At 35.4% G+C, this 18,372-nt stretch overlaps 1 protein-coding gene across 5 annotated transcripts in view; it reads left to right on the top strand.

The window, feature by feature from the left end:
• The first annotated feature begins 4,698 nt into the window (after window positions 1-4,698).
• Window positions 4,699-18,372, top strand: part of LOC119703182 (sodium channel protein type 2 subunit alpha-like) — a 67,779-nt gene continuing 54,105 nt past the window's right edge. For 2 of the 5 annotated variants that reach the window (XM_038142620.1, XM_038142619.1), the window contains exons 1-3: window positions 4,699-5,079; window positions 13,310-13,563; window positions 14,146-14,397. The gene's annotated coding sequence lies outside the window, so the exon portion shown is untranslated. The remainder of the gene's footprint in view (window positions 5,080-13,309; window positions 13,564-14,145; window positions 14,398-18,372) is intronic. The other 3 variants (XM_038142622.1, XM_038142623.1, XM_038142621.1) reach the window with 2 other exon arrangements.

Raw genomic sequence — 18,372 nt, 5'->3', positions numbered from 1 at the left:
CTATGATTCTCCTGTGCTGTGATGAAATACACATAAAATAAAATAAAGAAACATATTGAGTAAGATTATCAAGATTAGAAGGAATATTGCTTCTAGCACTCGGAAATTTGTAAACTACTTCTGCAGTGGCAGCAGATGCAGTGCCTACTACATACTAGAGGATAGAAAGATCTAGAACATATATGGTGGGAAAGCTACATCTTTCCAGTTAACCTATGGAACTTTTCACCACATCTCCCACTGAGTAGTGAACAATGCTAAGCGAGGTTGGCTGCAGAGCTCCTGAAGACCAGTAGTGATGCAGTTAGGCCCACCTCTACCTTGAGGATCACTGGCATAAGAAAATTCTTTTTACTGATCAGTTATTTTATTATTGTTTGCTGGTAATTATCTTGAACTTAGATGTCAGTTTCATACGATGATTTTGTTTCTTCAAAATGTAGACACACAAGAGTCCTACTCTTTCTAAATATATGAGCAGAGTATGTGCATTTATAAGTGAACATTTTAAGATATCTCTAAGCTGTGATTGTTGTGTAAATTTGTTCAGCTCGTGATAACTTTATGATTGTGATTGTAGTTCACCTGAAGGACAGGAAGCTTGTAACTTGAGATCAATATTTTGGAAGCACTTAGGCCCATATGAAAGGTGGTTGGGGTGTTTTATGCTTTGTGACTTATTTTTAGTTCATTTTTACTGAATGAATGGAATTATCACAACGGAGTCCACTTGCATATGTCCTTCTTATTGGTTCTTCTACAAGAGCTGGAAGGGTTTAACTATTATTTAATACCATAATGTTAAAATAATTTTGTTATTATTAAAATCTATAACCATTAAAGTACAGATTGCTGATCATATATCTTTATTACGATGTTAGGAATAATTTAAAGCAGCTAATTTTTCAGATAGTATGCTCTATGGCCTCTTAAAATAGATTCTCAAGTAAAAATGCAGATTATTAGTTGAAAAGCTACTATGTCAGGTCCATGGCTTGTAAATATGCATTAGTAGCTGGCACAAAATGTATTAAAAGCAGGGTTTTATTTTTATTTGGCACACTAGGAATAAAAGGAGAAAAAAAAGAGAGAAACTGAAGAGATTTATGCACTTATATTAGCCAGTGTTGAACTTGAATTAAAGTCACGTTCATTACACTTAACTAAATACTGCAATTTTGATTTCTTTCAAAAGGTAATGTTGGTAAGTAGTTGAAGGAATAGTTATAATATCATGTTTTATATTTTGGTGCCTTTAAGTACATTAGTTCACAATGGTGCCTGAGAATTACTAAGGAGAATTGTTGACAAAAATAATTGTATTCATAAAATAAAATATTTGATGTTAAAACAAGTTGATGAATTAATTGCTGAAAACTTACATGTGAGCTATGTACAGGGATTGCCCTTATGAAACCCCATACAGGGGCTGTATTCACTTTTAATGCTTCATTCACATTCACATTTAATGCTTCAAAATTATTTTTCTCTTTGGAACTAAGATATTTCAACATTTGTATTTTAGCCGTTTAGTTTAAAGTGACTGGATAGCTTTGCATGTACTCAGTCTTTACTGGGAGCAAAACTGCACCTGGGGCAGGATTCCCAGAAAGATTATTTAGAAATGTCAGGGGTTTCCAAGTTACATTTTTAAATGTAATTTCTGAGTTGAACTTTCAGTGATGGTTCATTAAAAGTTGTAATCAGAATTTAAATGAAACAAGTGTCAGGCTGGAATTGTTATAAATTACTTTTGTCAAAGCAGCCTATTTGTTGTTGTCTTTTGAATGGTCACTTCTGATTTTCAGATCTGGCAGTGGGATCTAGTGAGGCAGAAGAAAGGAAGGAGAGAGATTTTGTATATGTACTATTTATCACATGTATACATTTAATATAGAGGGGTTTTTAAATGAAATTTTCATATTTAAGAATTCAGGGATTTGGGAGGAGTTGCTCCAAACAGATGGATTTTGAAGTTCTTAAGAATATTATTCAAAGTCTGTACATGAATAAAGAAGAATATAGGCCGTACATGAGCTGTGTATGACCTGGGCCTGGTTAGCCTGGAGAAGAGATGGCCAAGAGGGGATCTTATCAATGCATACAATATCTTAAGGACAAATGTCAAGAAGATGAGACCAGGTGGTGCCCAGTGACAGAACAAGAGACAGTGGACACACACTGAAACACAGGAAGTTCCATCTGAACATGAGGAGGAACTTCTTTAGTTTGAGTGTGACAGAGCCCAGGAACAGACTGCCTAGAGAGGCTGTGGAGTCTCCTTGCCTGGAGATACTCAAAACCCAGCTGTATGTGATCCTGCAACTTGCTAGAGGTGAGCCTGCTTTAGCAGAGAGTTTGGGTTACATGATTTCCAGAGGTCACTCCCCACAACCATTCTGTTATTCTGTAAATGAACATTTACCATGACTATGTGTGGCATAAGCATTTCTACAAACAAAACTTAGATTTTCGGGATTCTTCTTTTGGTGTGAAGATTGATAATTGAAGTGTTTGTATTAGTGACATAACATTTCTCTAATAGCACAGCTACACCTATGAGAAGGCTGTCTTGGTATAGACAAAGACATTAGGTATAATCATTGTGCCAACTGGCATATCACTGAAGATTGCAATAAATAGAAGGACACTATCACAAAAAAGAAGGACTGGGGGTTCTCTAATAATTGACGTTAAACTAACCATCTTGTGGAACATTACTTCACAAAAATTAGCTATTCTAAGACTAAACTTTTATAAAACTTAACAAAGTATCAAACCTCTGAACCAGCTCAGGTTCAAAACTGTTTTTCGTATATCTGTTTCTGTTGGAATTACACAGCTAGTATTAAGGACTATGCTATGCTTTTTATTTTTTAATAAAGTTTGTTTGGTTTGTTATTTAGATTCACATTTCTTTATTTTTCCAGGAGAAAGAGATTCAACATGTATTACTCCCCTTTAACTCTCTGATGTTACTGGATGATTACTACCTTTGGACAATGACATAAAGACTTTCTAAAGAAAACTTCCAATGACCCCCAAGAACTTTTTTTAAGATTAAAAATTAAAAATTAAATAAATTTAAGCAAATGAAAGTCCTATTCAAGGAATGGTTTGATTTGCAAAATATGATGTGTTAGCAAAAAAATGTTCCTAAGTAATTTAAAATGCAGACACCAGCTTCTCATCATTCATAGGTTTGCTAAATTAACATAATCCCATGAAGGCAAAATCTATGCTATGTAGAGACAATGAACATCTTTAAATTAAATATATATTTCTTCTTAACTTCTGGAAGTTTATAATATTAAAACAAAAAAGAATAAAATTCTTTTTACTTTTTTTTTTTTTAATAGGACTGTGGTATATGTTCACACTCACAAAGTCTCTTTGAAGCAAACAGGGGGACTTGTGTGAGCAATATGATGAGGAGTGTCCCTGTATTCCCCAGGTTTACAAAATCCAATCATTTTGAAGGTGAGGGTACATCTCTTTCGCTTAGTATACAGAGATTATTCTGTATATAGAGAATACATACATCCCCTGAAAATGTATTCCTGTTTCCTGCCACCAGATTCAGGAATTTGGTGTTTATATCTGTCAAGCACGCAGTACGTGTAACTAAAACCAAAAGGACTACTCACAAACTGACACAAAATGTTCTAGGATAAATGCTAAGTGCAAAGGGGATATCTGTTGATATGAGGCATATGGGACATGAGTTGTGGGCAGTTATCACTACTCCTATTGCTTTGTACAATTGTGCCTTGGTAGGGGCCATCAGGGTGGATAGGTGCTGGCTGCCTTGGGGTCCATGCTTCCAAAACAAACTGTGTGGCCAGGGGACAGAGAATGGGTTTAGAAACAGCTGTTTCTAAGCTCTGCAGAAGAGGCATTTAAAGGAACTACAGGAGTTACAAGAAAGCAAGATATTAATTGCTTGTTATACTCATTTATTCTTGTTTTGTGGAATCATGTTTGTTTATTAAATCCCACATGACTGAACATGAAAGCTGGTAGCTTGATTTTCAATTAGGTGGGATCTGTAGCAGCCTCTACCCCAAGGCTTTGAGTCATTATATTGCACACACTTGCTGACACTGCTCAGCATTTCTACACTTCACTCTCCTCAGACACAACAGTCCTCAAGCTGCCCATGGAGGAAGTGGTGCTGGAGCCACTGCTCTAATAATTCTTCCCAGGATGGCCAGAGGAATTCCAGGTAAGCAGATGTAAATCTGCACGTGCCCATGAAGCCTGTCTAAGGGAAGGACTTTGAGCTTTGCTTTTTACATAAGCATAGTACATTTTACACACTTGAAAGACATGAACACGGTGCCAAAAATACATGGTAGTATTTAATGAACAAGAAGGTATCCAGATAATTAGCAAGTTCTGCACACACCAGCTAGGGAGGCAGTTAGGGAGTCTGTTATTTACGCATTCCTCCGTTGCCAAGCATTTTAAAGGAAACAGCACATTTAAAACCAAATGCTCTGTTCAATGTATACGGACAACGTCTTCAAAATTTAATCATTTTAAGAGAAAGGTATTTGGAAGGGTTATTCAATAATCGGTGCGGTTCTGTGGGTCTGTTCTGCTCCTCGCCTGCAGTACCTGACTCCCCGGAGCCGCTGGCAGCGCAGGTCCGAGCGGAGGGGAGGCGGCGGAGCGGGAGGCTGCGGGCTGGCAGGCGGCAGAGCGGGAGGTTTGGGGCCGGGGCTGCGCTCGCTGCTCGCTCGGGATCGCCACCAGTAGGTGGAGCTGCCACGTCAGGTGCTGCGGGCTCGTCACTGCGCCCCTGCAGCCCCTGCAGCCCCCTCCCCGGCCCCCCTCCGCAGAATAAGCTGTTTTCTCGTGTATGTTGGGTACCATAGAGTGACTGAGAACAGGAAGCGGAGGCAGAAGCAGAGAGGATTCTGGAAAGGTCTCTGTGTTTTCCACCGAGAGTACAGAAATTGTGATCAATCAGTAAGGCTTTGTGGATGGAAATCTGGACTGTTTCAGGAGGAGACATATATTACATTATTTTTGGATGCTGGGCTTTGCAGTGATTTTTCATTCTCTTTCAATCAGGTAAGCTGGCAAAACGTTTAATTTTACCCATAATCAATCATGGCAACATGATCTTTTTCTCATTTTGGAATTGGATTTTTCCCTCTGGTTTGCTGTTAAGGTAGAGTCAAAGATGGAATGGGGAATTCAAAGCCATTTTGTACTGACTGCTTGCGATGATGGTGTGATATTTTGTCTTTTTAACCCTGTGAAATCTGACATCTGGTCTCTTAATGTGATGTTGTAACGCAGTAGTCTTCCTCACAAAATGAGATCATTTTGTAATCAAGGTATAGAGCATTAATTCCAAGCATTTTATAGAAGTGACCTTGTTTCCTAGGAAGAAAAATCTGGTGATATTCAGACTCAGGATTCTGATGATTCAGGGATTAAATCCATGCTGGTTTATATATATATATATATATATATATATATATATATATATATATATATATATATATATATATGTATGGTATTTGAAGAAATTCCCTTATTAGCTAAAAAAATATAAGGAAATATTTTCTTTCTGTGCCATTTTTTTTCATGGTTGTGTGTAGGAGAGAATGGACTCACTGACTGTTTATTAAGCAGAGGTCCACAACAAATGTGTAGATCACATTTTGTCTGTATTATTACTGTCAAGCTTAATATATGCTTCTTAATAGGACTGTTTAAAGACATCAACACAAGAATTATTATATTCCTTCATTTCCTTGACCATTCATCTATTGTCTCATTCATTGTTATCATAATAATTAAAGCTGTCAGTGATTAAAGGTAAAAGGAAGATATCTCCTGAAGATCACTTTGATACGTGATTTTCAATAGTGGTTCTTTTTTTCAATAGTGGTTCTACAGACACACATAGACATTAGAGATACAAATGTTATATTAGTATTGATTTGAAATTTTTTTCCAAAAGAAAACAGTAGAAAAAATGCCTTAAAAAAAGCCCATACAGCAGAATAAGGAGCCTACAGTTAATAAATCACCTTCTCAATGCATATATATATATATAAAACAGCATTGACTCTCAGGTGATATTCAGAGTAGCAAGCAAGGCCTGTACCTGAAGTAATGGTGTGAAAGAAAGAAGTTTTTAATTTGTATTCTTTATGGTGCTTGGGGTATCCTTGTTTAACTCCAAGATAAATAATCAGTAATAATGATTCTTGCTTTGGAAACATGTCACATTTGTGCTTTCATAACTGACTTGTCAAGAAAACAGTTTCAGAAGGGACTTTTTAACTCTAACAGTTTAATATTTAATATTTGCTCTCTTGCACATCTCCATTTTGGAATGGAAGGTTGTTAAAGACAAGAATGTGAGTTGCTGCTGTAATCTGAAGCTTCATAGCACCTGTTAAACAGATACGTTGTTTATTAGGCTGTGGTATTTACAGAAATTATGCCTGTGTCGTCAGTTTACAATTTTTCTCTCAATAAGCAGATGTTAGGTCTGATTTTATGAGCTCTGCCAATTAAGGTCAGTATTGCAAAATTCTGCATAGGTAATAATAGACGTTAGCAAATAAAGACAATTTCACATATTCAGTGAAGAATATGAAACAATTCCCCTGTGCTCTCTAAGGTTGTCAGAGAGGTAGTTTGGTCATATATTATGAGGTAACCTGGAGTGGGAAGTATCAAGGGAAAGAAAAAAGCATAGAAAGTAGGGTGTGTTTAATCAACATACTGGTGACACCTTTTGTGTTTTCACCTCTTTTTCTTCCCAGATACCTTTTTCTTGCCATTAGATACCTTTTACCTTATGAAGATTAGACATGGAGAGAAATTTATTTGCCCTCAAAAGAGCAAGGATTTTTGAAGAAAGAAAGAATAGTGGGATGTGAGATGGAACTTTCTGACTGATGATATCAATTTCCTTCTGCTGCTCCCATCTCAGCCTGATATAATTTGTTGTGTGTATGCCATGTACTAATGACATTACTGGAGTCCCACAACTTTTGAAGAATCGGTGAATAGCAGATACTAAAAGAGAGCTATCTACAAGGCAAGCAAGTTGTGACCTTGTTCTCTAAAGTACAAATCTTGGCCCCTTTTATCTATATGCTCTTCTTGCCATAAGGTGACAAAGGAAAAGTATTGCTTGAACTCTGCTTCAGTTAAACCTAAGGAGAATAAATGCAAGTTTCTGATATTCAGTACTTTATTTGTATATTTTCTGAATTTTGACAGTGATAATTGAAAGTAAGTTTCAGAAAGTTGCATTTACTCTGTTCTTTATCACAAAATTCTATTTAGAAGTTGGAAATTTAACTGACAAAATTCTAGTTAGCTTATTTTCCACTCAGTATAAGTCTTCTGTTTTGTTTTTTTACCTTACAGCTCTTAATCAGTAATATTGTTGCCATTTGCAAGATATATTGTTTTTTTCATCCTCACTTGAATAAATAAATGGTTTAAACCATCATTGTAAAATTGATGCCCACTAGTTCAGGCTGCTTACAGAACACATGTACACAGTCTGAGCTGTGATGTCAATCAGTCCATCAAATCAACTGCCAGCCACCCTAAAAACCACCTGTAGGAAAAAGGTGTCCTCTTAACTGGAAACCTGATATTATGCATTACCTCTACTCCTGATGAAAAGCTGTGAAGTACCTTGCAATGGCATGTCTAAGTTTACCAATAGGAATCCCATAGGACCTTGACACTGGAGCTGGCATCATACAACCTGTTCATCTGCTTTCATCAAAATTGTCTTTATGAACAGCTGGAACCTCCAGTATACGACTGTGATAGTGTTATTGCTTGACTTTCCTTGCCTTACGATGAGGTAAAGCAGAGGGAATAGGGATACGAGCAGCTCAGGCAGGGACTGTGATACTTGAAAATATAAATATAGAGTAGGTGCAGCATATGCTCTTGAGTAACCATAACGTGTACTACCAATGTACTACCACTATAATCCTAAATAGGAGTAAGCAAGTTAAATTCTAGGTCACAAAAGTATCCAGTTTCTCTTTTTTCCATTATGCAACCCCAAATTATTTTTTCACAGTACGAACAAACAAACAAACACAACAAACCAACTAACAACAGCAAACCACCCCCCCCCCCCCCCCGAAGATCCAAATCTCAACTAAAAAGGACCAGATAATCCACCCCAAAACAGTGATTTCAAATTGTTGTTAACAATCCCCATCTTGGTAAAATCTTCTCACAAAAAATTGCTACTCACTCTATCAATTAAGACAGATCACAGAATATGTTTTACAGTAAAAAATGCAACTAAAAAAGTTAATCTTTAATTAAAGAGCTTATGAGGCTTTTTTACATGTAAAAGCTTAAGGAAAATGTTATTTATTGTCAGATTAATCATTTGTATAGTTAGTAATTCTTTATGGCTATTGCTCTTTTTTTGACTGAGTAGTTTTACTTAGGTAAGTACAATCATGGAGCTACCATGTGCACAGGTCCCTTTTTCAAGCTGGAATTGTTTTTCCTGCTACTTCTTTGGGTCAGCATTGTGGATGTCATATATCCTTATCAAATGGTCACATTTTGAATATGCATATATTGAGTGTATAGTCCATATGCATGGGTCTGGCACATGCCAGATACATCAATTGCACAGATAATGTACCTGCTCAGCAAGGCTGCAGTTTCACAGGTGCTGAAGTTACTGTGTGTGTATAGATCAGCTGAGGAGCACAGACGGCTGACTCCCTGTCTCTGAGATGCATCAGGCACATCCTCACATTTCTTCACAAGATTTCCTGAATGAAAGTAATGAGGCACACTGGTAAATCTGAGAGGATATCACAGATTCCAGTAAGGAAAATGGCTGGGATGAGCATCAGCACTATTGCTTCTGTGGTCCCCTTTACCATATATACCCATTATAATCACACAACAGAAAGATCTTTGGATAAGTATACACTGCAGGCAATTTCTATTTATAGATTATTTATACCTAAATTAGATGTTGGTTATTTAATTTTAAGGCCCTCCTTTTCAGCATGGAGAGGATCAGTGTTTATGGTCTTTTAGCATAATTTATTTTAAGAACAATGTGAAGCAAGAAATTTCCTTTATCTGCTTAACTATAAAATATTATTATGTATGATTATACAGGATTCTAGGAAGTTGCAAGTTTGTGTTTAAATCACTACAGAAATGCAGATGAAGAAGTAAACGAGGAAATGAAATGTTCACAGGAAAAATAGTTCCTTTTATGTAGGGCAACATAGCACTATGTGGCCTGGCTACTGTATTAATTAAGGGAAAGTCTGTCATCATTTCTCATAAATTATGTCCTTTCACTGCCTGGTAGTCCTGGAATAGAAGCAGAAATTTTTTTAGCCCATGTAGCTCGAATTTGGGGCCACATGTCCCAATTTCTTGCCTGCCTAGATTTGCATATCCTGAAAACTCTGTCCTTTCTTAGGCATTATTGTACTGTCTTTTAATGTTTGGACACACTGAGGAATTCCAAATTTGTGTTGGTCAATAATATACTCATAGGAATCTAAATTTCTTTGTCTGGTTTTAAATACATCCAAACACAAAGTTTTCAGATGTTAAATGAATATGCTTTCTTAAAAAAAATCCTCATTGACAACTCAAAAGCCAGTCACAGAGGACAACTGTGTGACTGTATCAAGACTCTGATACAAGAACATTTTTATCCCGTTTTATAAATATTTGAAATATATGTCTGACAGTCTTGGAAACCTGAATGTGTATTTGTCTTGTCCCACCTAAAAACGCAGGATTTTTTTTCTCAGATGCAATTAACATGATACCAACTTGATTTCCTTGAGCACAGGAATTTCTCCACAGCTGTTTTTATTATCAAGAACATTTACTTTTGAATGCATATGTTATTGTGCAGTGGCTAAATAGTAAAGATAAAAGTGGCAGAGTACAAAATTAGGATATTAAGTCACAGGAATGAAGAATCTCTATACATTTTAGCAAAGTTAACCTAACTCCACAGTGACACTCAGGGATGGACAGATAGAAAATTATTCTTATGTTCAGCAGATATTTGAGTGTGTTTTCCATTGAAAAGCACTCTTTAAAGAAAAATAATGCTCTAAATCTAAGTTGTATGATAAATTTTATGTTACATAGAGGGCACTTTTAATGATGAGTGAAGGTATACACCTAACTTACACTTAACACCTAACTTACCCCTTATCAAGGACCAAAATAAATTCCCCTCATCACAAACAGTTTTGAATATTAAAAAATTTTTCTTTAAGTTTATTCTCACTTAATAGCCCAGTAATCTTCAAAACTTGTTTGTGACAGAAGAAGGCAAAAGTACTAGTCTTTGCAGTTAGAAAGGCAATCCGTAATGATATTTTAATGTCTGAGTGGTGTAAACTTGATGACAGAAATAAGTAGGCAATTTTAAAAGAGTCCAAGAGTCCAAGGTCAGATTGAACTGAAGGAGGGCAATCCTAATGTTTACTGTCATTTAAATGAAATGTCTAAAGAAAAGCTTGTCACTGATATTTAAAGCCAAAATGCTCAAATGAAGAAATCTGACCTGAGACAAAAGTTCTGACCCAAATCAATATAAATAAAATTCAACCTCTATTGTGAAGGAATTTCTTACCTACTGAGTGAAGCTGTAATTGAGCATTAAAGGAGTCTTCATGAAGGGATTTTGCTAACACCATTTTAAGTTACTTGCCATGTATTTCCTACATATCAATTTGCTTTAGTTAGTATCATAATAGGTAGAATACTAGAATTCTAGTAGCTGCTACAGCACTAGCTATCATTCCATAGAATACATCACTTAAAGCTAGAGGCCTCTAATTCCTACAATATTTTGTTAATATACCCAAATTTCAACATTGTAAAAGATAACTTTTAGAGAGATGGTAGAAGTTGTAACTTATAGGCTTTGCACCTTTAGATTTATTACATGCAGGTAGACTTACTAGATGTAAGTCATACTTCCATACTCCATTTGGAAAACATTCCAGAATTAAGACCTGATTATATTTTATTGGGCAGTTCCATGACACCTGAATAAATGCCTTGGAGAAATCCATGCACATCTTTCATATGCTGTGTTAGACCTTAGGTATAAAGCACTCTTATTTTCATGTTGACTTTATGTGCGTTTTCTTCCTTGTAAGGATCACATTCAGCCAAGGACTCTGTGTCAGCCTCTCAAACAGAAGTTCCAATTTTTCCCCTTTGGTTTCCTAGACAACTGTCAAATTCCAAATACAGTCCATTAATCTTGTGTTATAAGAAGTTTATTCTTTCATATTTTGTATTGACTAGTTTCTGCAGCATAGTAAGACTAGGAAAGCAAGTGTTTCAGCTGCACGGTTCTTACTGATTCAATTAATTTTCCTAGTATATTTTGGGGTTTTTTTCTGAAATTCATAAACAACGTTTTCTGTTGCAAGTGCATTTTTGTAAGTTTCCCTAGAAAAATTTAGAAAAGAATACTACTTTACAAACAGAGATTTCTATTTCTTTTATATAGCAAAATCAACATTTTGATGAATTTAGATATTGCTCACTGAAGTTTTATTGTGGCACAATCACTGGCATATTGTCCTATGATGGTGTTTATAAGAAAATCTTACTTTGAATAACCCCATTTCTTTCTTTTCCAGTTTATCATTACATTGAAAGGGAGCTAAAGAGCATGAGGATATAGTTTGAAACACTCTTTGAAGCAATGCTCTGTCTCAAAATTTAAAACATATTCTAACCTGTTTTAGATTAAATGTTCATGCTATATATGCAAAGACTTCAGGAAAGACCCTTACATGAAAGAATCTATGTAATTTGTCCATCAGAAATCACCTCTGACTAGGCCTGGGATTTTACCCATGATTGATTCTTGAGAGATGAATTAAGATAAGCTACCCTAAATAAAAATATTTTGGTCAACAAATTATCAGCCAAAATAATTTTCTATCCTCACCTTCAGCTACAGTAAAACTGTGTAATCTGGACTCATCAATGAAAATTTCTGGTATTGGAGTGAGAACCAAAGATACTAATTAGATCAAGAAAAAGAGCCTAGAGGTTTGGGTTTTGGTTTTTTAAATCCGCTTGGGTGTTTCTTCATTTGGTTTTTGGGTAGGTTTACTTTGTTTATTTGATTGTTTGGTTTGTTGTTGTTGTTGTTGTTTTTAGTATATTGAAAATTATATAGAAAAAATGTGTTAAAAACTATATGAGATGATATATTAATTGAAATCCTGTAATGAAATTACACTGACATGGCCTAGGTCTACTATAAATTCAGGACAAAGGACACACAATTTAGCCAACCTACTTCTTTCAAGTTTTGCTGTAACTACCACTTATTAGTATAGTATAACCATGATGCATAGAGGTAGAGGCAAGGTTGGGGTCACATGTGAAAAATGGTTCTCTGACTTGTACTTTAATTCAAAATACAGATTTGTTTACCTGCTCTTCTAGTATTATTAATAATTCTCACATTAAAAATTAATCCCTCAGCATTGTGCAAACCAGCAGGTATTTTACAATTGGAGAGAAGTTACACTCCCTTTTTTGAAAATAAATGCCATATAAATGTTTAGTATTAGTGATTGTTCTTTTATTAGGAACCTCTAGAATCCCTTACATATTATTTTGAAACTTGTGAGCAGAAGCACTTAAACATTTTGTTGTCTCTGACCATGATATCAAATTTCAGCCCACAGTGCTGCTTGAGAGGCAGAATCCAGATGCACCCAATAGTCAAAGGGATTGGGAAGTCCCGTCTGTATCCCCAGGGAAAGCTGCATTCAGTGTAAAATATGCATTGGTGGATAAGTATCAATGGTGGCAGAGTCATGATTCCCTGAGGTCAGCTCTGGAGACACAGCTTTCAGATGTCTTCAGTGGAGCCTCTCCAGCAGTGACTCACCACAGCAAAATGCGCTGAATCAGTGCTTCACTCAAAATGACCAAGGCAGTGAAAGAATTTGCTCTTAGCCATCATTGGGATGAGTTTATGTTACATTATTAAACAATGGAAGCTCTAATTATGTTAAAACTTATTGTATATTTGGGAAAATGCAATTCTAGATTGATAGGAAATAGTACCAGGCAAATTCTAGGTTAGTTTTTGAAACATATTCTCTGTACTTGAAGTACTTGGACATCCTCTGTCTTTAAGAGTAAGAGAAGCAGTGATCTAAGAGAAAGCTTTCACTTTTTGTTTTCCCACCTTTTGTGTTCTCTCTGACCTGATTTGTGTCTACTCAGATTTTCTTTATTTTGTCTACAGAGTTTCTACTGTGGCTGTTCATGCTCACTGTATTTGGAGAAAAGTATAACTAAGAGCTGCTTTCACAAGAGCACAGACCTAAAAGAGAGGGATGTCTTCTTCTTTTCTTCTCTAGGATTAAAGGCAAAATAACAACATAAAACAGTAAAAAGAAAAAGCCAGAAGTATATCTAGATGAGATATCTAAACGAGAATAAATGTCTTAAAGACAGCTCATCTGAATCTCAATGGCTGAAGACTAATATGTGTAAGATGTAAGTAGATGATTTAAATTTTATGAACTGGATACCCAGATTATCAAAGACTGAGAAACAAATGGCCAACCTTTGGCCAGCTCTTGTAATGATGCAAGTAATTTATACTGAAGAACCTGAAGATACTGTGTTTTTCTGGTATTATATTACTTGGCAAGGAAGAAAAATTTTGTTGCAAAGAAAAGCATTCATACCAACAATCTCTATAATAGATAACTTGAAGAGGTACCCATATGTTCATGCAAATGTAGAGTTAATTAACTGCCATGCTGCTTAAAGGCAGTAAATCCATTTGGAATAATGATACACTGTTCAGTTCCCAAAATGACTGAGGTCAGAAAACTCCTGTTAGTCCAGGAACTATCGTCTACCATGTCTTACCCCATGTCAACCAAAGACTGTACTACTGATGCAGTAATTCCAACAAGACCTATTTTTCCTTTTAGTGAAAGCATGCAGGTAAAAGATGAGGTGGAGTCTTTGACATGCACACATAAAGAACATTTCTAAAGTATTTCTGTATTAGGCTTTGTGACATAACTAATTTTCAATCCTGTTTTTCTTACTTCTTGGTGCTCTTAGGTTGGAAAAATATGTCTATGTTAATATGTAGACTTACCCTTGTCTACTCTAATTAATTTCTGAGAAACTTTGGACACAGGAACAAAGAATGAGAAAGTCTTGAAGGAACTGCAGTCTTGAAGAAGTTACAGGTCCCAAGGAGAAGCCTTCCTTGCCTTCATTTTCTGCCAGAAATGCAGCCTTTTTCTTTTCACATTAGCAAAACATGAAGAGGTTAAATTCTGAGATTTGGCATTTCTTAGAAAAATAAAGGTAAGACTATCTTTTCTTCTCTGCCAGAAATAGTGTTTCACTGCAAAAGATGGCTGGTTGATATTCTGCTACATATCTTCACTAAAATACAAGTGGAAAAATGAAATGAACACCTTTATGAGGTTCAGCCATAGAAATTTGTGTTATATATATTGTAGCTATTTTTTCTTTAGAATGTAAGGATCTCTGATGTTGGAAGGTATTTGCAAAATGTTGATTAGCATACAGTATGCCAGTTAGGCTGATGGACTAAGAAAGAGATCCTTCCTCTTCCTTTTTAATTGCATATAGCTTTCATTTGTCCTTCAGGTTTCTCCAATACTTCAAGTATTGTCACTTGATCTCTTTTCACACATTCTCAGAGACAACTCATGGGGTTAAAGAAAATACAAGACAGGCTTACATTTAAAGAATTCCTAGAAGTTTTGGTCAATTATAAGAACTAATTAATTTGAAAGCAAATGCTGGAGAGAGGTCGAAGGAAGGAAAGGGGTGACTGGAATGGCAATGGGCACAGACAAATAAGTGGGGGAAAGGCTATCCACAGCAATGTCTGCTGAGAGGGAGTAGTGTCCAACAATATTTTCCCAAGAAGCAGCTTCTGGATCTTTCAGACAGGTCTGAAATTGCTTCCAGTCTGTAATCTAATCTGTTTTGAGTGTTTTCCCATCTGCCTGGTCTTTTACCAATCACACTGAACCTCATGTAATATATTCTACACAGATTTCCAAAGTCTTACAGTGTTTTCTTTTGCTGAGGTTGGGGTTCTTAAGGCTCAGTTAATGTACTTTCACACTTAATTTCAAGTCATTACTGAGAACATGAAATAAGATTGCATGTAATACCCCCGAAGCAACTGAAGCTTTTACTACATTTACTACATTTGGCCAGATTTCCACCTTTTTAAAATCACCCCATTCTAAATTATTTTAAAGCAAGTTTTTATGAAGGAATATTATTTCTGTGACATACCCTTATTAATTGATTTCATATTCTCATTAGAAGTATTTTTGTCTTCTGGTATTTATTAATTTTATTAATAAGCACCTGGTGTTGATTTCATTATTTTTATTTTTACTTTGAATAGTTATGTAACACTAATGCCTTTAGGCTACTGAGGCTGACTGTAAAAATACAGACAAAAATACAAAATACAAATACAGTCATTGCTACAGAAAATTTATAATTTTAAAAAATTACACAATGGATCAATAGTAAATGTTGAACTTAATGGGAAAAAGGAAAACAAATCCTATGTATTCATCAGGGAGGGCCTATAAAAACAAATTGTCAAAGTTTAAACTACTAGATTAGAGTTTAAAGAGGCAGGTTTTGACCAGGTGCTAAGTTCTGGAGGCTGTTTTCACCTTTGAGGAAATAACTTCTTTCCTTGAAATACCTATTTTTATGAAGCCAACTTTCATGTATTCCTTGCCTTAGGACCCATGGCTAATTTTAACTGAATGTCTCTCCAGATATCTCAAAGAAATCTGCATTGCTTTGCATTTACCACTGTGAACTACAGCAGTGACATTTTGAGTCTCTTTTGATCTTTTTGTAATTCCACTTTTATTAGAATATTTTAAAGCAGTAAACAATAGGGTAAATATGTCAAGATAAATAGTAAACTATGGTAAATGTCAATTATGAAAAGATAATGATCTGTAACTTAAAAAGAATATTTCAGACCACATTTTTCTTCATGAAATTATTCTTTGTGTGCAAAAGCCATGAGAAATTTAAATAAAAATATTTAATTTTAGTTCTTCTCACAAGAAACTATTATTTACCTAGCCTTTTGTTTCTAGAACAAAATCAAGGCATTATTTCCTGATTTGGAATTTGATCAGAGAACAGTAATTTAACTGTAATTTACCTTCACTTCCAGAAAAACAATACCTGAATTTTGCAAAGCAACTTCTCAAACACTAAGATGACTCATTTTTTCAGACTGTCCCAGCATATGCTCTCTTATATCTCTTTCCTCCTCGGGACAGTAAGAGCTGGAGTTGAGGTATTTTTCTGGTATCAGCACACAAGAGCTACACTTTTCATTTCTAAAGAGCAGAAAGCAATCTCTGCCTGATGCTGATGTGGTGCCACTAGCCCTGCTGTGTCTGTCTGTCCCACTGTGGGAGACCCTCCCTCTGATTTGGACTAACAGCTTTACTGCCATTGAGACAACTGATCTTATTAACACTAGTGATTTAGAGGAAAGTTTTTAATCCAGGCTTTAGCATCTCAGAGGTTGTTGCAGGGCTTGGCGCAGGGGAAGGTACTAGTTCTAAATTACAGCTTCTCAAATAAAAGATAAGCATAAGAAAATTTACAGATTCCATTTGCTGTCCTTGCACTTACTCCAAGCCTAATCAACTGTTACAGTTTTAATGGAATGAAAATCTCAGTAGTCAGCTTTTTCAAGGTTTTAGCAGGCAGTACTTTAAAGGGGAAAAAACCCCAGCAAGGTTTGCTGTTCCTCCACCTTGAAATTTTTGAAAGGGGTGCAGTTTGATGCAAAATGCAGATAACCTGTTAGATAACCTGAAGATTTGAATAAACAATCATGGTATCTACCTGGTACTTATACTGGTACTTTCACTTTTACCATTTGCCCTATTTAAGATATCATAAAAATAGATACCTTCAGGCTACTTCTTCTGGCTTTTTCAGAGATACAGAAAAATTAATTTGACATTGTTAGCTAAGATATTTTACTTACTTCCTGACTCATCTTCTGTAAATGATGAAAATATTATTATATTAAAAATAAAATTTAACAAGTTATCTGTGGACATAATATAACTAGCTGAAATATGTATAAAATTAAAAACATATAGGTACTCTTTATTGCTCAGTCTTATTATTTAAAGGTAGACCCTGAAGGAAAACTGGAGAAGGACTTACAGAATTCAATGTTCAATTACAACTAAATCATAAAAGCATGCCTTTAATAAATGGGAACTTTATTTTTAATGAAATGTATTAAATTATAGAGCATTACATATATGAAATATAAACCAGAATTGTATTTCAAATACTTGAAACTCTCTTTGCTGAGCAGCAGAAGGTATTGAGGGGCCTGGACCACATGTAGTTTTGAGACTCTTTCTTTAAAGTTAGTTTTTTAATGACAGTTTTTCTGAATTATTAGATATACAGAATATCTGAATTCTGACTCATATCATTCATATCCTGGCAGTTTAGTTACCAGATAACAAGCAATTTTAAAACCAGGGAAGGAAGGAGAGGGCAGCTATCACTAACAAATGGGCAGTTCATGAATCAAGGATTGCAAAGAACTTGTTTAGGGCTCAGTACAGGCAACAGCACAACTTCTGTTTCATTGTTCTATTAAATTATTGCAGGTATAGAAGCTGTAATCAGATACATATTTCTGTGTTGTTCTGTTAAGCTTTGTAACCTAAATGAAAATGCTTGGGTCATATTTAGTACAGGAAAGACCTTCTTGTGTAATAGCAGCAGCAAAGAAAAGATATAATTGCACTAGACAGTAGTGGAGGCAGGTCTCAAGTAATGTTTTCAACTCATCAGGAAAACTTTTTTTAGGGCATGTTTTTTTCCCTGAAAAATACAGTGAATCCCTAAGTCTGCCAGTACTTTCCCCAGTCAGTCATTGGATCCTTTGTGTATTTCTAGAAATATAAATACATATCCTTTAGGTGAGGACAATGCATTTTGTTACAGCATTCATAGCTGTAACTGTTAATGGATGAAAAGAAGCCTAAACAAATGCTTTGAATAATAAAGACAAGAAATACACACCAATGACTTGATTTGGAAGCATCTTTTGAGACTAGTTTCATAGAAAAGGCACCTAGAGTGACAAGTTGAATCACAGACCTGTAAAATGGGAAATAAATGAATGAATTATTCAGAAAGACCAAGGAGAAACCTCAGCCATCCTCATAATTCATTAATCCTGCATGAGCAAAATTAGTAATCAAAGGACTGTAT

This window comes from Motacilla alba, chromosome 7, assembly GCF_015832195.1.
Source record: "Motacilla alba alba isolate MOTALB_02 chromosome 7, Motacilla_alba_V1.0_pri, whole genome shotgun sequence".
Taxonomy (NCBI): domain Eukaryota; kingdom Metazoa; phylum Chordata; class Aves; order Passeriformes; family Motacillidae; genus Motacilla; species Motacilla alba.
The sequence above is the reverse complement of the archived record's forward strand: the minus strand, read 5'-3'. Positions and strand labels throughout refer to the sequence as shown.